Source organism: Pinus tabuliformis, chromosome 3_2 (genome assembly GCF_031772625.1).
Source record: "Pinus tabuliformis cultivar Carrire ecotype Pingquan chromosome 3_2, CPIR1, whole genome shotgun sequence".
NCBI lineage: Eukaryota > Viridiplantae > Streptophyta > Pinopsida > Pinales > Pinaceae > Pinus > Pinus tabuliformis.
Genome location: NC_142302.1, coordinates 856686772 through 856700050, shown reverse-complemented (window position 1 = coordinate 856700050; position 13279 = coordinate 856686772).

Sequence of the window (13279 nt, the reverse complement as noted above, 5' to 3'; positions counted from 1 at the left end):
GAAGAGGAAACAAACAGACAATGCCAGTTGGCTTAAAAGCCATGAATGTCAGAGACAAGGGGTTGTTGGAGTTGTTGTTGAAATCGAGCATAAGCAGAAAGCGAAGACAAAGCAGGCAATGCAGAGGTCTGAAAGAGCTCAATTGAGAGCAGCAGCATAGAAAGACAAAGGCGGAAAGCAAAAGCTGAAGCGCAGAGTAGCCAAGGGAGTCACTTGGAGTTCAAGTGATAATCCAGAGAGTTGTACATTGCTGAGAGCTAAAGAAAGGGCCAGAGCCAAGAGCTAGAGCCAGAGCTGAGGGCCAGAAAGCTGAGAGCTTCAAGAGCCAGGGAGAGATAGTGTTCTAAGCCCATTGTTCCTATGTAAAATAGTGGATTTGAGCCAAGCGCTTGTAAAAGGACCTGCCATAATCGTAGAGAGCCTAGTCAAGTCGACTAGAGCTCAAGGAGACATAGCCCAAGAGTTTTGGGTGAACTCCAAATTAAATTGTTGTCTTATGTGCTTGTTTACTGTTACATTATTTACTGTTATATGTATTTATATATATCAGTTTAAGCACATAAACTTACAACACAACAATAGAAATTAAAGCATATAATCGGTTAAAAACAAATACCAGCATACACCTATATTTTCAAGCATTTCTTAATTCCGCATTGGTTAATCAATAAGATTTGGGAATATTTAAGCTTTGAAAGTGGGAGAGGTTCTTGTAAGTTAGGCGAGAAGCGTAAGTGCCCCATTTTCAAATCAGGTGGTATCAGAGACTAAGATTAGTTAACCACACCTTTAAGAAGGTTATATCAGAATGCTTGATTAACAAAACAAAGACTGCTTGTCTGAAAGGTGTTTGAACAACAAGAGGCGAGTTGTATGCTTACTTTGTAGACAGAATATTTTCTGAGTTTGCAGAGGCGAAACGAGAGCTATTGATAGCTCGGCCCATGAAGGACAACAAGGAAGAAGCACTTAAGGCATTCTTCTATCCCGAGGGACCTCAAGGTAGCCCTTAAAGAACAAGAGGTTTGTTGTAAAAGGTTGCTTAAATAAGCTCTTTATTAATCTTGTTTGAGCTTCTTTTGTTCTTTGGCATAGTGACAACTTCTACAAGTGTATCTTCGAATTCATCTTGCATCACAAGACTCTTTGAGGAAGACATAAAGAAAGACTTGTTCATTATGATGGGCAAGATGAAAGAAATGTATGAGGATGCGTGGAAGAGAAGCATACTTAGAGAGCAATTGAATTCCATGGAGGAAGAGAAGTAGATGCTTTATGAAAAATTGTACGAAATGGAGAGGCAACTTCATATTGCAAATATGAACATGAAAAGGATGCATGAATTGGAGTCATAGCTCTTTGTTGCCAAAGAAACCTTGGTCAAGTATCAGCTTGAAGAAGAGGCAAGCCATTCCAGTTTTTCTTCAAATTCTTCTAACAATGCTTATGTTGGTTCTTTTGAAAAACACACTAGAGGCATAGGTTCAAAGCTAATGTCTAAGATGGGATATGAAGGAAAGGGGTTGGGAAAGCATGCACAAGGTATTGTTGAACCAATAATGGTCTAGGAAAGGCCTATGTATTTGGGTCTTGGCTATGGACAGTCTTATGGAGAGAGTTCCAAAGCTGCCATGAAGGCCATTGAAATAGCTCCAAGAAGGGGTTGCATTGCAGAGTGTGAAGATTGTATTCAAGAGGAATGAAATAGCTTGCAACATCACTTATACGATGTAGGTGTTTAGAAGCACACACTTGAACCGGATAATTGTGGAAACTCTAATAGCCTTGAAGAGTTTGAGGGTGTTCCAAAGGGAGCCACTTCTTCATTTACTTCACCTCCTCATGAAGGCAATAAAGGTGAAAGACGTAGGTATAAATCTGGTTCTTACCATATTCCTTTTAATTTTGTAAAGCATGGTAAATTTCCACATAAGCATGGGAAAAGAGTTACATGTTCCTTTTGTGGTTTGGATAACCATCATGTTTCTAGATGATGGAAAGGAATGGCCACATACATGAAATTTTTGAAGGAAAAGAAGCAAAGAGCCAAAGGTCCATTGGACAAGGCAAATCATGCTGTCAAGAGGATGCACATGTGTTTCACTTACTAGTATAAGAAAGGGCATCTTGCTAAAAGGTGTTGGACTCTGAATCCAACAATGCTTCCACAAAAGCTGAAGAAAGTAGAAAGAGAAGATGGTGTTGGAAATAATACTTAGAGGGGGGGGGGCGGCAGGTGAATCAGTATTAGTCAAGTCAATAATCTTTTTCTTTTCACTCTGAATTGCATATACGCTAGTCAAATAAAGGTAACATGTGTGTGCACGCAACCATGTTTAAAGAAACAAGCGTATACCCAGTAAACTCATGATTCAGTTAATTATCATATGTTGATATTTAATCTGAGCATCAAGACTTTATTAAACATTAAACAGTAACCATGTGTAGTTAATAACAAAAAGAACCATCACACATAAGCAACACACATGAACACCAAGATGTAAGGTGGAAACCCAATGTGGGTAAAAACCACCTGCTGCTGTCATCTCTGTCTTCTTTTAATAATAAGAAAAACTATTTACAATATTGTACTGGTGCAGACTTATACTAGTACGCAGGCTTCTACCTGCAGAAGGCTACCACCTTCTCTCGTTCTCCAGCTTCTACTGGAAGGGAGCTACAACCCCCCTTGCTCTTGTACTGGCTGATATGTTTACCAGTATGTAGGTGCTGGCCTACTGAAGGCTACAACCTTCTCACTTCCTCCAGGGACTGCATTTCATAAATTTTCATACTGGATACTCCTGGAACACAACATCAAAATCTGAAGGCCACGTTTCATCCAATTTTCATACTGGACCCATCAACAACATTGAAGCACAAATCAATCACTATTGCAATACAACCATCAACTACACCTGCATCCTCAATCTCTTAATCACCCAAACTCAATCAACTTTTGAACCTCTGACACAACTGAATCAACCATTCATTCATACTTTAATCAACTTCAACAAATCAACTGGAACAGAGAGATCACAAATTTGTACCCAGAACACTGCATCATCATTCATAATCTGTTGTAACCTCAAAACCAAACTTTAAAGTGTATACGCTATTTGGCAGAAGCCAACCTACGTGTATACGCAGCTTCCCTGAAGAAAACCAGCATGTAGATCTGCAAACACTTTGTTGCACTTCTAGACTTCAAACATAATTACACATTGAGGATAAAACATGTGCTAGTGATCAGATCTAGCGCATCCATTATCAGATCACATAATGATAAGTCATTATGATCTCGATCCATCATTAGATTTCATCCATCAACATTGAAGCTAATCTCAATCAACCAATCTCAATATGCAGAATACTGTCACTAGAAAAATAGTCACCAGAACACAATGTAAGACCTAGAACTCTGCATATATAGCTAGAACCAATTGCAACTTCAAAAATCATGGTTCACAAAGTATACACCACGTTGAAGTGTTTACCCTGCATGTATATGCGTTGTTACTAAGGTTAACTAGTGTATACATCTGTAAATATTCATTCATAATTTTGCAACTATCCCAAGCTTCAATTATAACTAGATCATAATATTTACAAATCAACACATACATCAATATATAGATCTAGAATAAACATGATCATACCATATAAATATTATTCATTCCAAGCCTTAATATCTTGATCCATCATTAGATCTTATCCTCCACTAAGCGTTGAGGTTCATCCTTGGTTTAGATCCAGCTATGCACCATAACCCAATAACCTATATACTAGATCTTGCTCTTCATTGGATATACAATACTTGAGTTCCTTTGCCTAATGATCTTCTCCTTTTATAGTCTTAGGCCTTACTCAATACCATGGTCCAAGACAACTTAGAATCAATACCTTGGACCAAATACCTGGGGTCAACGCGTCAGACAAGATACCTTGGGCCAATACCATGGATCACAATACCATGGACCAAATAACACGGACCGAAACTAAGTTTTCCAACATGTACATGCCTTTCCTTCTGTGAAAGTGCGTGTGTACACTATATGTGCCTTTTGGTCTTCTAACCTATGTGTATATGTGGCTTGGTCAATGCGGAACCTATGTATACCCTTCTTTCTTCATTCTATGTAGCCTGAACTATAAATCATCACATCTGTAAATGCTATTGTTATTCATTTTGTCACATCTGATATGTCTTCTGTAGATTCATCTAGTTACCATATACAAGAGAGTTGTTCTACTACAAGTGGTTTGCCATCAAGTACAACACATAAATCATAATGGCAACAATCTCCCCCTTTGGACTTGATGGCAACCATGTTGGTGTTGATTACTGCAATATGTAGAAACTGTTAGAGATAACAAGCAACACCAAAATATTCTCCCCCTTTGACATCAAGGGCAAAAAGCCAACTAGGATATTCTCCCCCTTTGATATCAAGGGAATAGGTCTGACCAAAAGAAGACTTCCATATCTAAATCGCTGAATATAAAAATTGATCATGCTCTCGTTAATCACATGCTGAAATTTCTGATTAAACTCCCCCTTTGTTCATTTTGAGATGTGTTGTATCATCCATGCTCCCCTTGAGCGCATGCTGAATTCTCTGATATGTTGAAGTGTGTTGATTGAGCTCCATGCTCCTCCTGAAAGCAAGTAAGGTCTGTAAAAAGATGTTCTAAAAGAAGAACATGATTCTATACATGCATCATAAATGACCTTCCTATCACCAATGACTCATACATACATTCATCTCCCAGCCAAGTGGGGATATACCAATTGTTCATGCATTACATCATCCATCCCATGCATAGTGGGAATAAGTTGTTTCATGACCTTGACATTAAAAAGATATACATGACATAGAGACCAAATATCTAAAACAAAACCATGATAGTCTTCAACAAATATCATACATCATGTATGATCTACTCCATAACCATCTGTCAATAGCATCCAGAATAGCAACCTCTATATGTCCATCATTAGTTCCTTGTGACAAGGAATGTCTGCATATAGATATCAACTCATATTCTTGATCTCATCGAGATCAACTTGCTTCATTTTCATAACCTTAAGAAAATTTCATATCTCCAAGCAATAGCACCAAGTCATTCACATCATATCATATGTATGTGAAAATACCATAGTCATCATCCATGATCATAACATCATTATCAAGAACTGCATGATCTTTCAACAAGAACCTTGAATGTTTCAATCATGTATCATCACTAGAGAACATCCCACATCTGATATGCATCAACCATGATAATCAACATAAGTGATTAAGTAAGCCATGTTTTCGAATAGCTATGTCTCCATGCAACCTACAATAACACCATTCTCTTGGCCAACCAACAATATGCAACATAATTAATTATCTATGTATCCATCATACTATATATCCATCAAAGAGATATCAATACGTATCTATCAAGTCATGATCTTATGGTCATTTGTCAATTTTTCTTGGTATCATCAACAACAACAATCCTCAACCATGTGAGAACCAAGAACCATGTGAATCCTGTATCATAACTGTACCATGTGGTATTTAGAAAGCATGATGACAACAACATGAAAGAAATGAGTGGCTCATCATTAAATAATGAAGATGTGTGCTCAAGATTTGTACTTCTCCTTGTCCTTATGAAGATCATCATGTAATCAATATATATGACTATATGCATCATCAAACAATCATCGACAACCATCCATGAATCTGATCTGAAACCCAACTATGTGACCCCCAAGTATCATATGAGATTTTATCATGGGCAACTCATAACCGTAACATAGCAGGATGTATAATTTAGCCATATAAACATCATCATTATTGATTAGGTACCAAGGACTTCTAAACATAATGCCAACAATCCTTTATTAGAAGCATAGCATGTTCTCCCCCTAAACCTGTTCCATCTGTTCACTGTCAGATCTGATCATGCGCATATCAACAAGAAGTATCAAGGCATCGTCAACAATCAGATATACATGCAGTTAACTTGTGAGGATCAAAAATAACATCTTATGAGTATCAATATATTTCCACACATTATCAGGATATTGTAACCATCGTCAAATAGAGAAATAATTGACTGAACCATATCAGATTCTTTTTCCTGAGTCTGTCCCATAGCTTTCCTCAAACTAACATATACGCAACTGTGCAGTGTCTAACTCGCATATATACGCAACATATCTTCATGAAACTTGTGTATGAGTTTTAGAACACTAAAGTTTCACACTTTCAGCTCCCTCTAAGTCTGTAATGTCTATACATTGTGCTGTGCCACATCTTTCTGACTGTACATCCTTCTTCTTCCATATCTTCGAGTGTGATGATGTTTTCTCCTTTCGGTATGATGCTCGTACTTTTTTCCTGCATTCCTTAGCTATATGTCCAAGCTTGTTACATGCATAACATCTCATATGTTTAATATTCATTCTATAGCAGTCAATGGCTTTGTGACCAAACATATTGCAAGCAAAATTATATCCCTTGAAGTACCTGGAATGTGATGATATTTCTGTGTGACAGTCTTGAACCATTCTAATTCTACATCTGGCTGCAAGATGTCCAACATTATGACATACATAACATTCAACATTATTCATTTGAGGAAATAACTAACTATCACTTCCATAGATAGGAGTAAAAGATTTTCTTTGAAGAATTGCATTCCTTGGATGTTGACGGGATTAACCTTTCATCTCCTTATTGAGAATTTCAGACTTCACACTAGAGTTCCTTGTCTTACTTTGTGAACTAGATTCACCTTCAACAAATTCATGAAAGCCAAGACTATTTTTGATGGTAGGAAACCTTTGACTACTAAGAATATTATCCAAGATCTTAGTACTATCTTGAAATCGTAAGAGCTTATTATTTTCTTCTAATTTAACTTTTAGAATATTTACCTCAACCTAATGTTGCTCTTCCTTTTCAAGATATTGTCTCTTCATGATTCCTTTAGCTTTTCTTCCTTCTTCCAACTGATGTCTTAATTCAAGAACTTTGTTTTCCTATTTCTCAAGAGTTTGGAGTAGTTCTTTATTGTGCTTATTTGATTCTTCAAGATCTTCTTTTAGTGAGAGGATCCTAGCTTAAAGACTTTCATAGTAACTGGATCTATCTCTGAGTTTCTTGATTGTTGTGCTCCTTTCATTTACTTCATTTCTTAATGATGTCACTTCATCCTGTAGCTTTTGACATTGATCTTCCTTTTCCTTGAATTTCTTCCTTACCTTGTTTCCTTCCTCTAGTTGAGCTTTTAGTTTGGTAGATTCTTCTTTGGAGGCACATTCCCTTTTGTCCAATAGATCTTGTTGATCTATAATTTTGTTTGTAAGCCTTTTAAATTCTGCCTCTATTTGATATCTTTCTTCCTCACCCATAAGGGAAAATTCATTTGTTTCGCTATCACTTTCATCATCTTCAAATGGATGGAAAAATGTATTACCAAAGGATAACAAACTCATACCTGATAGTTCTTTTGCTTGTTCATCTTTATTTCGAGGTGATTCTAAATTTGAAGAGTTGCTTCCACATAATCCCCAATCGATTCTCCCAGTTTCATAGTTCCTTTGATATGCCTTCTTCTTCTTCAACGCTTTCTTCTTTAGCTTCTTCTCCATTGTTCTACGGATCTCCTTCAAGCAATCAAGCTTCTTCCAAAGGACCTACTCTGAAACTAATTGTTGGAATAATCCTGAGAGTGGGGGGGTGAATCAATATTATTCAAGTCAATAATATTTTTCTTTTCATACTCAATTTCATATACTCTACTTAAATAAAGGTAACCTGTGTGTGCACGCAACTATGTTTAAAGAAACAAGCGTATACCCAGTAAACTCATGATTCAGTTAATTATCATATGTTGATCTTTAATCTGAGTATCAGGACTTTATTAAACATTAAACAGTGACCATGTGTAGTAAATAACAGAAAGAACCATCACACATAAGCAACACAAATGAACACCAAGATGTAAGGTGGAAATCCAATGAGGGTAAAAACCACCTGGTGTTTTCATCTCTGTCTTCTTTTAATAATAAGAAAAATTGTTTACAATATTGTACTAGCATAGACTTATACTAGTATGTAGGCTTCTAACTGCAGAAGGCTACCACCTTCCCTCGTTATCCAACTTCTATTGGAAGGGAGCTACAACCCCCCTTGCTCTTGTATTGTCTGATATGTTTACCAGTATGTAGGTGCTGGACCACTGAAGGCTACAACCTCCTCACTTCATCCAGGAACCGTGTTTCATAAATTCTCATACTGGATACTCCTGGAATACAACATCAAAATTTGAAGGCCACACTTCATCCAATTTTCATACTGGACCCATCAACAACATTGAAGCACAAATCAATCACTACTGCAATACAACCATCAACTACACATGCATCATCAATCTCTTAATCACCCAAACTCAATCAACTTCTGAACCTCTAACACAACTGAATCAACCATTCATTCATACTTTAATCAACTTCAACAAATCAACTGCAACAAAGAGATCACAGATTTGTACCCAAAACACTGCATCATCATTCAGAATCTACTGTAACCTCAAAACCAAACTTCAGAGTGTATACGCTATTTGGCAGAAGGCAACCTGTGTGTATATGCAGCTTCCCTGAAGCAAACTAGCATGTAGATCTGCAAACACTTTGCTGCACTTCTAGACTTCAGACATAATTACACATTAAGGATAAAACATGTCTTAGTGATCAGATCTATCCCATCCATTATCAGATGACATAACAATAAGTCATTATGATCGTGATACATCATTATATTTCATCCATCAACACTAAAGCTAATCTCAATCAACCAATCTGAATATGTAGAATACTGTCACTAGAAAAAAAGTCACCAGAACACAAAGTAAAACCTAGAACTCTGCATCAACAGCCAAAACCAATTGCAACGTTAAAAATCATGGTTCACAAAGTATACGCCACTTCGATGTGTTGAACCTACATGTATACGCACTGTTACCAAGGTCAACCAGTGTATACATCTGTAAATATTCATTCATAATTTTGCAATTATTGCAGACATCAGTTATAACTAGATCATAATATTTACAGATCAACGCATGCATCAGTATATAGATCTAGAATAAACATGATCAAACCATATAAATATTATTCATTCCAAGCCTTAAGATCTTGATCCATCATTAGATCTTATCCTCCATCAAGCGCTAAGGTTCATCCTTGGTTCAGATCCAGCTATGCACCATAACCCAATAACCTGTATACTAGATCTTGCTCTTCATTAGATATACAATACTTGAGTGCCTTTGCCTAATGATCTTCTCCTCCTTTTATAGTCTTAGGCCTTACTCAATACCATGGTCCAAAACCACTTAGAATCAATACCTTGGACCAAATACTTGGGGTCAACTTGTTGGACAAGATACCTTGGACAAATACCATCGATCACAATACCATGGACCAAATACCATAGACCAAAACTAAGTTTTCCAACTTGTACGCACCTTTCCTTGCGTGAAAGTGCATGTGTACACTATATGCTTCTTTTGGTATTCTAACCCGCATGTATACGTGGCTTGGTCAATGCAGAACCTGCGTATACCCTTATTTCTTCATTCTGTGTAGCTTGAACTGTAAATCATCACATCTGTAAACATTATTTTTATGCATTTTGTCACATCTTATATGTCTTCTGTAGATTCATCTAGTTACCATATACAAGAGAGTTGTTTTACTACAAGTGGGTTGCCATCAAGTACAACACATACATCAGAGTTCCAACAGATGGCAGAAATGGGAATGAGGTTTCCATGAATGATGTGTCTCAAGATGATTCACACATTGATGCTAATGCGCAGACAAACAAAAAACCTCTGAACTGGATTGGTAAGAAATGGGTAGATTTCTTTTCCAATTAAGGATTGCATGTCTATTGATGCATCTATTTGCATTTCTTTTTGATGAGATGCAAGTTGCAGGTTTCTACCAAGATGGTGAATGGAAAAGATTGAGTGGGAGAGTCACTTTGTTGCTGCAACATTATATTTCATTTTAGCTTCAAAAGTATAGTGTGCTTAAGTGAAAGCTGAAGGATGAAATGCATGCATGAGCATGGCATGCATGCACACAGGGATGTTGATGTTTTCCTTATATTTTAACACGTGTGTGTAATTAACTTGAAGGGCTGATTTCTTTAAACGTGCATGTAATGTTGACTTGGAAAAGGTTGACTTGGTCTCCAAGATGGAGATAATAATGAAGTGATTCATCTTTTGAAAAAGAGTCCTAATGGTCTTTTTCTACATGTTTGACTTGAAGGGTAATTTGTTTTAAAGGCTTGTTTTGTGGGCTTGTTGGTGAGTCCATCATTTGTTTGCAAATGTAAGACATGGAGGTGTTCACAAGATGTGAAATCTGTTTCTTTGTTGATGCAGGGGTTTAGTCCATCCAGCTGTCGTCTGTATTCCTATTGTTGTTAACAGTTGTCGTTGACAGCTTGTCAAACAGGTACAAATGAAAGTTTTGTAGAGTAGATGTAGCTCACAATTGTTTGAGCCACCCTAGATCAATGATCAAGGTACAAAAGCTCAAACTACCTTCTATAACCATTTCAATAGGAGTTATGCAGGAAGGCAAGGAGGAAGATAGTTCTTCCCAAGAAGACCAGCCCATCCAAGAAGGGAAGTGATCAGAAACATTGGTTCAGAGGCACTATGCAAGGAAAGTGTAGGGAGGCTGAAAGAAGAGGGGTCACTCTCATTTAGTATTCAGATCAATATATTAGTCTTTTGGAGACCAAAAGTTCCTTTAGTGGGAAGGCATGATCCAAAATTGATTTTGCATAGATTCCTATCAAGGTGTTCATCACAGTGGAAAAATGAAAGTCCAAGGAAGTTCCTGGAACTAGCTCCATCGCAGAGATCATCTCATTCTGAATCTGTTGCAACTTGAATGGGAAAAAATGGACTTAGGATGCAGAAGTTATCACTCAAAGAAGATTCCCTTTGTTCCTTAGAAAACGAGGAAAAATCCTATAAAAATGGCAAAAAACCCTTCAAAAGGAAAATCGCATCGGACTAGGGCAAAAGAACAAATTTAAGTGAAAAGGGGAAGCACCCCCAATTACCGATCCCCAACAAATCGGGTCAGAGGAAACTATGCGATATACCATAAGGACCGGGCTGTGTGATACTGCGATCACTGAAATCAGTGGATCGACAATGGCCGATAGCATAGGACATTAAGGGAAGGACCAGGCAGAGCGATGTTGTGATCACTGATATCGACAGATTGCAATCGGCAATGCCACGAGGCAAAGGCAGGACCCTAGGCCAAGCGATATCGTGATCGTCGATATCGGCATCGGCGGATTGCATCGGCATCGGCCATGCCATATGGCTGACCTTGGGTCCACACAATATTGTGATGCGACGATCAATACAACGGAGCAGGTATATATATGTGTGTGTTTGTGTGTGTGTATGCGATACAATATATATATATATATATATACCTGACGGGTTTATAAATGAAAATATAAAATATTTCAAGTCCGCCTAAAAGCCATTTTATAGGATTTTTCAATGTTTTAATGTATTGTTAAAATACAAAGGGGAAACCATGAAACATGGGCATTGCAGCTTGCAATAGCGATTTCAGCTGGACCCGATAGAAAAATATTGTGGATTTATGAATATTTGGAGTCCGATAAACAATTTTTTTGCGAATTTTTCCTATGTTTTAGCTTATTTCTCTATGTAAACAAAGAAGACTATTCTTGGGGATTCTAAAGGCCCAATGGTCCTTTCTGTTGCAGAACAGGTGGCCACCGTCCCTGAAAGCATTTAGCAATGATTGCTAACACTCAGAGGGGGATTCAAGTGGACAGAGGATGGGAGCCAAAGAGCCGAGAAGAAGAAACAAACAGATAGTGCTAGTTGGCTTAAATGCCATGAATGTCAGAGATAGGGGGTTGTTGGAGTTGTTGCTGAAACTGAGCATAACCAAAAATCAAATCTAAAGTAGGCGGCGCAGAGGTCTAGAAGAGCTCAATTGAGAGTAGCAGCATAGAAAGCCAAAGGCAGAAAGAAAAAGATGATGCTCACAGCAGCTAATGGAGTCACTTGGAGTTCAAGGGAAAATCTAGAAAGCTATACATTGTTGAGAGCTAGAGCCAGAGCCAGAGCCAAGAGCCAGAGCAAGAGCCGAGTGCTAGAAAGCTGAGAGCTTTAAGAGCTAGGGAGAGATGCTGCTCTGAGCCCATTGTTCCTGTGTAAAATAGTCTTAGCCAAGAGCTTGTAAAAGGACCTGTCAAAATCCCAGAGAGCCTAGTCAAGTTGACTAGAGCTCAAGGAGACGTAGCCCAAGAGTTTTGGGTGAACTCCACATTAAATTGATGTCTTATGTGCTCGTTTTACTACTACATTAATTATTGTTATATTTATCTATATATATCAGTTTAAGCACCTCAACTTATAGCACAATAATAGAAATTAAAGCATATAATTAGTTAAAAACAAATACCAACATACACCTATATTTTCAAGCATTTCTTAATTCCGCATTCGTTAATCAATAAGACTTGGGAATATTTAAGCTTTGAAAGTGGGAGAGGTTCTTGTAAGTTAGACAAGAAGCCGAAGTGCCCCATTTTCAGATCACATCTACATATAATAACAATATAATATAGCTTCCCTAATTTTTCCTTTTGAGATAAACACAATGATCAGAGTGACATCTAGGATAACCTTGTTCACACATAAACCTGTCAAATTTTATATACCATTGCCTTGGAGCCTCTGTTGGGCCATACAAGCTCTTCTTCAACCTGCACACTAGCTTCTCCTTCCCTTTGACCTAATACCCTTGTGGTTGGTCTATACAGATCTCTTCCTCCAAATCCCCATTGAGAAAGGTCATCTTTAGATCTAACTTCTCAATATGAAAACCTTATGTCGCTACTAGAACTAAAATAGTTTTTATTGAAGTCATTTTAATAACAAGAGATATATTTCATCAAATTACATATCTTTTTTCTGTGCAAACCCCTTCACCAAAAGTCTAGGTTTATACCTTTTTCTACATCCATCTTCTTCCTTCAACCTATAAACCCATTTATTTTGCAATGTTATTTTACCTATAGGAAACTTGACTAAGTCCCAACTATGGTTGTGTACCAAGGTTTCTATCTCCTCTTTCATGGCTAACTCCCACTTCTTCTTGGTTTCTACGTGCATTTCCTCTTTATAACAT